This window comes from Rhinolophus sinicus, linkage group LG06, assembly GCF_036562045.2.
Source record: "Rhinolophus sinicus isolate RSC01 linkage group LG06, ASM3656204v1, whole genome shotgun sequence".
NCBI lineage: Eukaryota > Metazoa > Chordata > Mammalia > Chiroptera > Rhinolophidae > Rhinolophus > Rhinolophus sinicus.
In genome coordinates, this window is record NC_133756.1 from 95,544,845 (window position 1) to 95,555,153 (window position 10,309).

The following is a 10,309-nucleotide window of genomic DNA, read 5'->3' on the forward strand; positions in this document are numbered from 1 at the left end:
TGTTCACCGGTAAAAAGAAATGATTTGAGAAATAATGTCTAGCAGTAATATTGAAATTGATTTGCAATTATAAATTCAGATGTAAACTTTAGCTATAAAGGATTAGGTGGTCTTAAGTCTTAATCTCGCAAGGAAGGAAAGACAGCAATTTATAGCAATTTATTTACATGACAAATGTAGATTCTGATGGTGCCTAGTAAAATGACTAACAACTATGATGTTCCATAGTCTATAGTTTAAACTATTCCTTCAGACTTGCTTCAAGATTCTAAAATTCAAGGGAGAAATAAAGCTCAATTTCAAAAATAAACTTTGCAGTTTAAAATGAAAGCAGGCAAGCTTTTCCCTTGTGTAGAAAAGGCTATTTCTAACCTGCAGTGAAATTAATCAGCTTGTCAAAGGGCAGCATTAACAGTCAATGCAGGACATTTGTTGAACAAATATCTATAGAAGCTTCTTCTATGTGAGACCTCTGGCCTCAAGCATCTAACTAGCTTATTGGAAAGTTGCAAGAAAAAACTCAAAGTTGTGGTAAATGCCTTATGAGCCAGAGGAGCTCAGGGAAGAAAGTAAGCATTTAACTGGAGTGAAGAGGAAAAGCATCCTAGTAGAGAGAGCATTTGAACTGGATTTTGAATCATGGCATCAAAGAATCAGAGAATCTTAGGTTTGGGGACCCAGAGGTGGGAAACTCAGATTCCAGGCAGGTGGCATAAGTAAAAAATATGCACTAAAGCCAAAACAGTTGGGAATATTGGAACTGTGGTGAAATAGAAGGTGCTTGCTCTTTGTAAAGGAAGTGATCTGTTCTTAGCCACACCCATTGTTGCCAGATGTGAACGCTGATCCAGTGTTACTGTAATTCAGTGTTAACTGAATTTTTTCCCTAAGAAAACCTGAAATTTCAGATTTTTATGTGAATCATGACATATATTTGAGAACTAAATCCATCTGTCTTATAGCATCATGTAGGCCAGATTTAGCCATAAGCTATTGGCTTGCTATCTCCATTTTAAGATCATCTGGTAACACTTACTCGCTTCAGAATCCTTGGGTCCCCACTATGACTTTTCCACCAAGTGGTCATCCACCCTCTGATTTAACTCCTTCTGCAATGGGAGTCTTAATGCCTGGGAAGGCAAGTTGACTACCACAACTTTCTTCCTTACATTTGTCCCCCAAATTGTCCTACTTAATCCTATGTTCTACAGAGTTCTTCTATTATACATAGGGTGTTTAAAGTGTTTGAAAACAACCATTATGCTCCTCATAAATATTGTTTAGTGCCTTGAATGTTTGCTCAACTGGCATGGTTTCAAGTTTCTTCCACCTTGGTCACCCTTATCTGGTGGATTCAATGACCGGTTTTCCTCACAGCGTAATACCCAGAAACCAATGAAGGGGTCTACCTGAAGAAGTAATATTATCACCCTCGTTCTAGGCATTACAGGTTATATCAGTCAGGTATCAGTGCATGGAACTAAAATTACCCTAGATATTTCAGTAGAAAGGGATTTAAATAATACAAAATCATTAGACTCACTGAAGGAGAGGGAGATGATGGGCCACTACCAGGCTTCCAGTATGAGGAACTGCCAGGCTTTCCAAAGCAACTGCACCATTTTATATAACACTCTCATGCAGCGATGTATGAGGCTTCCAATTTCTGCACGTCCTCAACAACACTTGACTAGTCCATCTTTAGTTTCAAATATTATGTTTTTAAAATATTTAAATATGTTTAATGTAGATTATACCATAGGAAGAAAGATGATGAACAGCACTGTTTCTCTACTAATATTTTTGTGGGAATTAGTATTGAATTGATGATTTCATTGCTATTAAAAAGCAATTTGTTTTCCGTCAACCAAGGGAACTTTTTCATCTGAGGTTTTGTCCCATCCAAAAGACAGTCCACGGTCAAAAACTGACTTATCCAGAGATACAAAGCTTAGCCCCCTTGCCTTAATTTGGTACAATCTGTTGTCACCCAGCAATGATGCTCCGTATATATAGGATTGAGGCCTCTGTGGTGGTGATAGCATTGATGGTTAGCTTTTCCCTCAGCTCAATTCTGTTCTCAATTCCTCAGAATGTATCTCCTGGGAGTACTCTCTAATAAACCTTCTGTATAAAATTTTCCACCTTGGAGTTTGTTTGCAAGAACCCGATCTAACACAGTTAGCGTCTCAGGATCTTAGTCTCATAAACCATTAAAATGAGGCTAATATAACTTTCCTTGCAAAATAACACTGAGTGGATATATGTCATTTCTCTGAACTTTTTCCTTAGTTTAATAAATTGGTAGGAAATAAAAACTGTCTCCTTAGGTAGAAGCTGAAAATGCTAGATAGTTATTTTTCTAAACAGCTTTGCAGCAAGGATAGAGCCAAATGATGTCAGCTCTCCACTGTCTTTCCGTTCTCCCAAGAACTGGCGATGCAGCAGTTGTTGAAGTTTCATGAAGCAGAAATGGCAGTGACATTAATGGTGCGAGCCTCTGCTATAAATTTCATTTTCTAGCATAGGAGTTGCTAGTGACCCAAACCTAGTTTTTCATAGCAGTAGCTGTGATTTTAATCATCAGAAGTTTATGTGGTGTGGGGATTGTTCTAAGTAGCAAAGTCTTGTGCCTGGTTCTCCAACCCTCTAAATATCTCTGTGGTATAACAAAATGTTAGACCTCTTTTTAATAGTATCCTTTTCTGTGAAGTCAGAGCTAGCCTCTATTATTGACAACTAAATACCTCACTGAGGATTAAATGGTGTAATGCGTGTAAAGCACGTGACATAATTTAAACGAAACATATTTAAACAAAGCACACGGCAGGTGTGGAATACACTTCAGATATTATGATTTTATGGCCTTTCTGATGGCTATGTGGTTTCAAATCATGGCTTTGGTCATTGGGTTAATAAATGGAAAGCACCTAGAACAGTGGCTTGCATATAATAATTATTCAGTATATGTTTGCAATTAACATTGTGGCCCTCTAATCAGAGGATCATCCCTATATGCGAAATTGTTAACTCAGGCTGGCTCTAAGTGTTTGGGGCTTCGACTGAACCAAGATGACTTTGCCCTGACAAGCTGGGATCTGAACCCAGCTCTCCTTAGGAAGACCTGGTTCCCAAATGTGCAGTGTTCTCTGATTAACTGGAATTCTGGTACCAAGTTTTGCCATCTGTCTCTATCCTATGTTTTTGAAGTTGAAAGTTTTATGAAAAAGAAAACTGATCTCTCTATTTACTCTCCAGCCACAACTGTAATGTCATCAGGTGCCACTTTGAGACCAAGAGAGGCAGATGGTCTCAAAGTGCATTTATATAAGTATTTATCAGAAAACTTTATATGTTTTCTATGCTGTTAGTGTTTCCAGAAAGAGCTGGGAAATTTTAACATTATTTACCACAAGAAAATTTATTTAAAAATGTGTTGCAGAAAAGTTTATAAGTCAAAGAGTTGGAAGTTTTCTGGCAGCTGATTTCCTAGATTTCACTAGGCAAAACCTTTGTTTCCTAGAAAATATTATATACTATTTATATTTGCTTCATTGAGACCTGAATTTGCACAGACACAAATTTTCCAAAGTCAGGGCAACAATCTCAGACATGGGTCTTGATTAGAAGACATGATTCATCAGTCTTCATTTTTATTTATGTGAACAGGAAAAAGAAATCCTCAACTAAAACAGAAAAGCGAGCCTCTCCAAATTTAATCTGTTTGTCTCTAGCACTCAAGCAGAAGACATGCAGAAAGAAGGGATGTTGAATGTGTTTACTTTGCTTAGAGGTGGATATTTTAATAATCAAATGTGTTTTCAGAAATATTAACATACTGAAGTACAAAGTAACTAAATATTTCAATTATACTTTTAAGTATAAAATGTTATAAGTGCTTTGAATAAGTTCTGATTTGCTCCAATCAAATTAATTTTTGAAATTTGAAAGTAATGGGATATTCTGCTCTGCTTCCTCTTTTTGCGAAGTGACTATGCCCCTGGGGGAGCATGACCTGGGCTTGTCTAGTGAATGGTAGTAAGGTTGTGTTATCTCACACCCATACTTAAGGAACCCATGACAGTCACTCATCGAAGTCACATTCACCGTTACTATCAATAAATGCTAAAGCTGAAATGTGTCTCCATTTGTCCTACTCCCAAGGATATCTCTATTAATTAAAAACTCAAATGAAGACCAAAGAGTGCAATTTTTCTTTTCTCCAAAAACCCCAACACTAAGAACCCTGATGACATCATTAAACTTCTGAATTAATCAGCCTCAGGTTTATCCCACCTCTGGCCTCTTTGTTACATAAGGATAGTGAGTTGCACACTTAAAGCTAAAAGCAAGTGAACGGATAATGGTTTTGAAAGTGCTTTCAGGTAAGAAGTGCCTTATAGAATATCACATAACAAACACAGATTTTTCATCCATATATAGGTTCTTTAGGTTATTATTTTCCCGATGACAAGTGGGAGCACATTTCTGAGGGGAGTGTCTGATGCAATTCAGGCACTAAACTGATCTATTGATTGGTAGAGTGACTTCTTAAGTAAAGGTGTGTGGAGCAAAAAAAAGCAGTCATCAGTCATCAAGCATATTTTAAATGATTCAGTATCTAAGGAGTATATCATCAGAGGACAGTCCAGTCAATTTGGGAGGCTAAAATAGTGTTCAACTATAATAATACTAAATAAAATATAATGCCCTCCCTAATTAAATATAGTACTGAGGTCAAAATTAAGAAAAATAAATATCTAGGTACCAGAAATGAAGAAGAAACCCAAAGCCAGAAAAATAAGCAGCATCAAAGCTGAGGTCCTAACAGGAGATTTAGGCCTAAACTATAAACACCACCTGATAGGAGCAAGTGTGCCTTGCTTATGGGGCCATGGAACTGAGCTATCTGTGTAAATACAGCAGTCCTGTAACGCTGGTCCATATGTGAACTGGATTCTAGAAGACTTCTGTTTGCCACCCAAGAAAAGAACTTGGACATTTGCTATCAAATCAGGACCTTAATAAAAATGATAATTACCCCTGAGATGTTATAAAATATCTCTCTTAAAAAGTAAACTTACCAACTGAATACATATCAAAATGGCGGTGTGAGGTGAGCCTTTGTAAAGCTCCCCTGGAATTTACAACTAATCAAACAACAATAACTCCACAAAGGACTCCCTGCACAGCAGACAGGCAAGACAAAGAGGCCCACTTGAATTCACCTAAAGGTGGGCGAATCTCGTGAGCAGGAGAGGAGGGAAGGGAGAAGTGCGGAGACGGAGCCGCCCGGGAGCAGGACACAGACCTAGCTCAGTGCACCGAGCTCGCTGCATCTCGGAACTCCTGCAGCTGCGGGACAGGGAAGAACTCGGATGGCTAGGGCTCCATTTATGGCCCACAAGGCTGAGGGGGCAGCATATAACACTGCTGAACCCAACGCTCACGGCAGAGACCTCGGAGAAAAGACTGAGGGAAGAAGGCTGAAAATGGTGGTTTAAGCCCGCACTGCCGAGCAGAGAATGGAAGCCTTAGGCACTAAGATTAGCCGCCCCCTCCCTACCCTCCCAGAGCTCGCCCCGCCCCCACCTGCCCGGTGCTAGAAGTGGAACAGTAGCTATGTCAGATCAAAAGAACAGAATATCTGCTGTTCTGAGAACTGTGGACCGAGGACACGGATTCGCAGCCCAACTAATTCCAGCAAAGGGGAGGGAGCTGTGGAAGCAGGACCGGCTGTGGTGGTGGTCGCTGCCATTGCTCTGGGCCACCTCTCACAACTCACTCCACCCCCGGCCCCACCTATCTGGGTGGATCCCTGAAGGAGTAAACAGAACTGCTGAAACACACGTGTTCTGAATCTGGTGCAGGTAGAGCTTTGAAACTTCAAAAGCTCTCCACATACCCACATGGACACTGCGTCCTGTGACCCAGGCAAACTATTAACAGAGGAGAAGCCTGTCTCCCAGGGAATCCCCCCATTGTGTGAGAAGATGGAATAGTACAGAGAAAACATAGCACTACCGTGTGAGAGAGAAAATAAAGGCTGCAGTCAGAGAGATAATAAAACATTCTACCAACAAGTACTGGAAAACAAAAGAAAGACCTCTTCCTATTAACCTGTTGCAGAAGCCACTCCTGTAGATGTCTAGGAAAAGAAATAATAAATCAGTAATTGCCATAAATAACCAAGGCAATAAGACAGCTCAAAAAGAAAGTGAAAAGTCTCCAGAAAAGGAACTTAAAGATATGGAAATATGTGACTTAAATGACAGAGAATTCAAGATTGCAGTTCTCTTCAAGATTGGAGAGTAAAGGCTTGAACCAGAATATGGGGAAAAACTGAACGAGATGCAAGAAAACACAGAAAGGTAGTTTAATGAACTCAGAAACACAATAAAAGAAGAACATGAGAATTCTATGAAAGAGATTGAAATTTTAAAAAAGAACCAAATAGAATTTCTGGAGATTAAGAACTCAGTAGGAGAAATTAAGAATGAAATAACCATCTTAGGTAGTAGAGTTGACCAGATGGAGGAAAGAATCAGTGACATCGAAGATAGAAACCTGGAAATTACACAGATGGAAGAAGAAAGAGTCTTGAGACTTAAAATAAATGAAAGAACTCTACAAGAACTTTCTGACTCCATCAGAAAGAGCAATATAAAAATAATGGGCATACCAGAAGGAGAAGAAAGAGAGAAGGGAACAGAGAATATATTCAAACAAATTGTCGATGAGAACTTCCCAAACTTGTGGACAGAACTGGATCCTCGAATCCAAGAAGCAAATAGAACACCTAATGACCTCAATCCCAACAGGCGTTCTCCAAGGCACATTGTATTGAAGCTGTCTAAAATTAACGACAAAGAAAGAATCCTCAAGGCAGCCAGGGAAAAGAAGACGGTAACCTACAAAGGAAAGCCCATTAGATTATCATCAGATTTTTCAGCAGAAACTCTACAAGCCAGGAGGGAGTGGAACCAAATATTCAAACTATTGAAAGAGAGAAATTATGAGCCAAGAATAATATATCCAGCAAAGATATCCTTTAGATATGAAGGAGGAATAAAGACCTTTCCAGACATACAGAAGCTGAGGGAATTTTCTAATACACGACCTGCACTACAAGAAATACTAAAGGAGGCTATTTGACCACCATCAACAGGGACAATTTGTGGCAACCAAAACATAAAAAGGAGAGAGTAAAGGCCTGAACTGGAATATGGGAATGGAGAAAGTAAGCGTGCTGAAGAAAATGGAATACTCTAAATATCAAACTTTCTTTTACATAAACTTAAGGGTAACCACTCAAAAAAATCCAGAACTGAAATATATACTGTAATAAAAGAAGAAACAGAGGGAAACATCATAGAATACCACCACACAGAAATAATAGACAACAACAAAAAGGCAAAGAAACAATGGAGACACAGCCTTACCAGAAAACTAAAGATAGAATGACAGGAAATCCTCACATATCAATAATCACCCTAAATGTAAATGGACTGAACTCACCAATAAAAAGGCACAGAGTAGCAGATTGGATCAAAAAACTAAACCCAACCATATGCTGTCTCCAAAAGACACAACTCAGCTACAAGGACAAGCATAGACTCAAAGTGAAAGGGTGGAAATTGACACTCCAAGCAAATGGTACCCAGAGAAAATCAGGTGTAGCCATAATGATATCAGATGAAACAGACTTCAGGGTGAAAAAGATAACAAGAGACAAAGATGGACATTTCATAATGGTAAAGGGACTATACAACAAGAAGACATAACAGTCATCAATATTTATGCCCCCAATCAGGGAGCACCGAAATATACCAAGCAACTACTAACAGAACTAAAGGGAGAAATTGACCAAAACACAATTATACTAGGGGACTTAAATACATCATTGACAGCTATGGATAGATCATCCAAACAGAAAATAAATAATGAAATAGCAGCCCTAAATGACACATTAGATGAAATGGACATAATTGACATATATAGAGAACTTCATCCTAAAACATCAGACTATACATTCTTTTCTAGTGTACATGGAACATTCTCAAGGATAGACCATATATTGGGACATAAAATCAGCCTCAGCAAATTTAAGAAGATTGAAATCATACCAAGCATATTCTCTGATCACAAGGCTTTGAAATTGGATGTCAACTGCAAAAAGAAAGCAGGAAAAACACAAATACATGGAGATTAAAAAACATACTTTTAAAGAACGACTGGGTCAAAGAAGAAATTAGAGGAGAGATCAAAAGACATATAGAAACAAATGAGAATGAAAACACATCCTACCAAAATTTTGCGGATGCAGCGAAAGTAGTTTTAAGAGGGAAATTTATCTCATTACAGGCCTAGCTCAAGAAACAAGAGAAATACAAAATAAATAACCTCACGTTACACCTTAAAGAACTAGAAAAAGAAGAACAAATAAAACCCAAGGTCAGCAGAAGAAAGGAAATAATAAAAATCAGAGCAGAACCAAATGAAATAGGGAACAAAAAGACATTAGAAAAAATAATATGACAAATACCTGGTTCAATGAAAAAATTAACAAAATTGATAAGCTGTTGGCTAGACTCACTAAGATAAAAAGAGAGAAGACACTAATTAACAAAATCAGAAATGAAAAAGGGGACGTTATCAGGGACACCACAGAAATAAAAAGGATCATCCTAGAATACTATGAAGGACTATATGCCACCAAATTCCATGACCTAGCAGAAATGGATAAGTTCTTTGAAAAGTATAGCCTTCCAAGGCTGAACCATGAAGAACTGGAAAATCTAAACAGACCGATCACCAGTAACGAAATTGAATCAGTCATCCAAAACCTTCCCAAAAGCAAAAGTCCGGGACCAGATGGCTTCACTAGTGAATTCTACCCAACCTTCAAAGACGATCTAATACCAATCCTGCGCAAACTCTTCCTAAAAATTGAAGAAGAGACAATACTCCCTAACTCATTTTATGAGGCCAACATTACCCTGATACCAAAACCTGGTAAGGACAACACAAAAAAAGAAAACTACAGACCAATATCTCTGATGAATACAGGTGCAAAAATCCTCAACAAAATTCTAGCAAATCGAATACAGCAATGCATTAAAAAGATTATTCATCACGACCAAGTTTGGTTCATCCCCGGGGCACAAGGATGGTTCAACATCTGCAAATTCATCAATGTGATACATCATATAAACAAAATAAAGGACAAAAATCATATGATTATATCAATTGATGCAGAAAAAGCATTTGACAAGACACAACATCCATTTATGATTAAAAAACTTAATAAAATAGGTATAGAAGGAAAATACCTTAACGTAATAAAGGCCATATATGACAAGCCCTCAGCTAATCTTATAATTAGTGGTGAAAAACTGAAGCCCTTTGCTCTACATTCTGGAACACGACAGGGCTGTCCCCATCACCTCTGCTTTTCAACATAGTGTTGGAAGTCCTTGCCCGAGCAATCAGGCAAGAGAAAGAAATAAAAGGCATCCAAATTGGGAATGACGAAGTTAAATTATCACTCTTTGCAGATGACATGATGCTATATATAGAAAACCCTAAAGACTCCACCAAAAAGCTATTAGAAACAATCAACGAATCAGTAAAGTTGCTGGCTACAAAATCAACATACAGAAGTCCATTACATTCCTATATACTAACAATGAAATCTCAGAAAAAGAAATACAAAAAACCATTCCTTTTGCAATTGCAGCAAAAAGAATAAAATACCTAGGAATAAACTTAACCAAGAATGTGAAGGACCAATATGCTGAAAACTATAAGACATTTTTGAAAGACATTGAAGAAGACAAAAAAAAATGGAAAGACATTCCGTGCTCATGGATTGGAAGAATCAACATAGTTAAAATGGCTATATTACCCAAAGCAGTATACAGATTTAATGTAATCCTCATCAAAATCCCAAAGGCATTTTTTAAATAAATAGAACAAAAAATCATCAGAATTGTTTGAAACCACAAAAGACCCCAAATAGCCAAAGCAATCTTAAGAAAAAAGAACAATACTGGAGGTATCACACTCCCTGACTTTAGCTTGTACTACAAGGCTACAATAATCAAAACAGCATGGTATTGGCAGAAAAACAGACACATAGACCAATGGAATAGAATTGAGAACCCAGAAATAAAACCACATAAATATGGACAGATAATTTTTGACAAAGAAGCTAAAAACATACAATGGAGGAAAGACAGCCTCTTCAATAAATGGTGCTGGGAGAATTGGATAGCCACGTGCAAAAGGATGAAACTGGACTGCTATC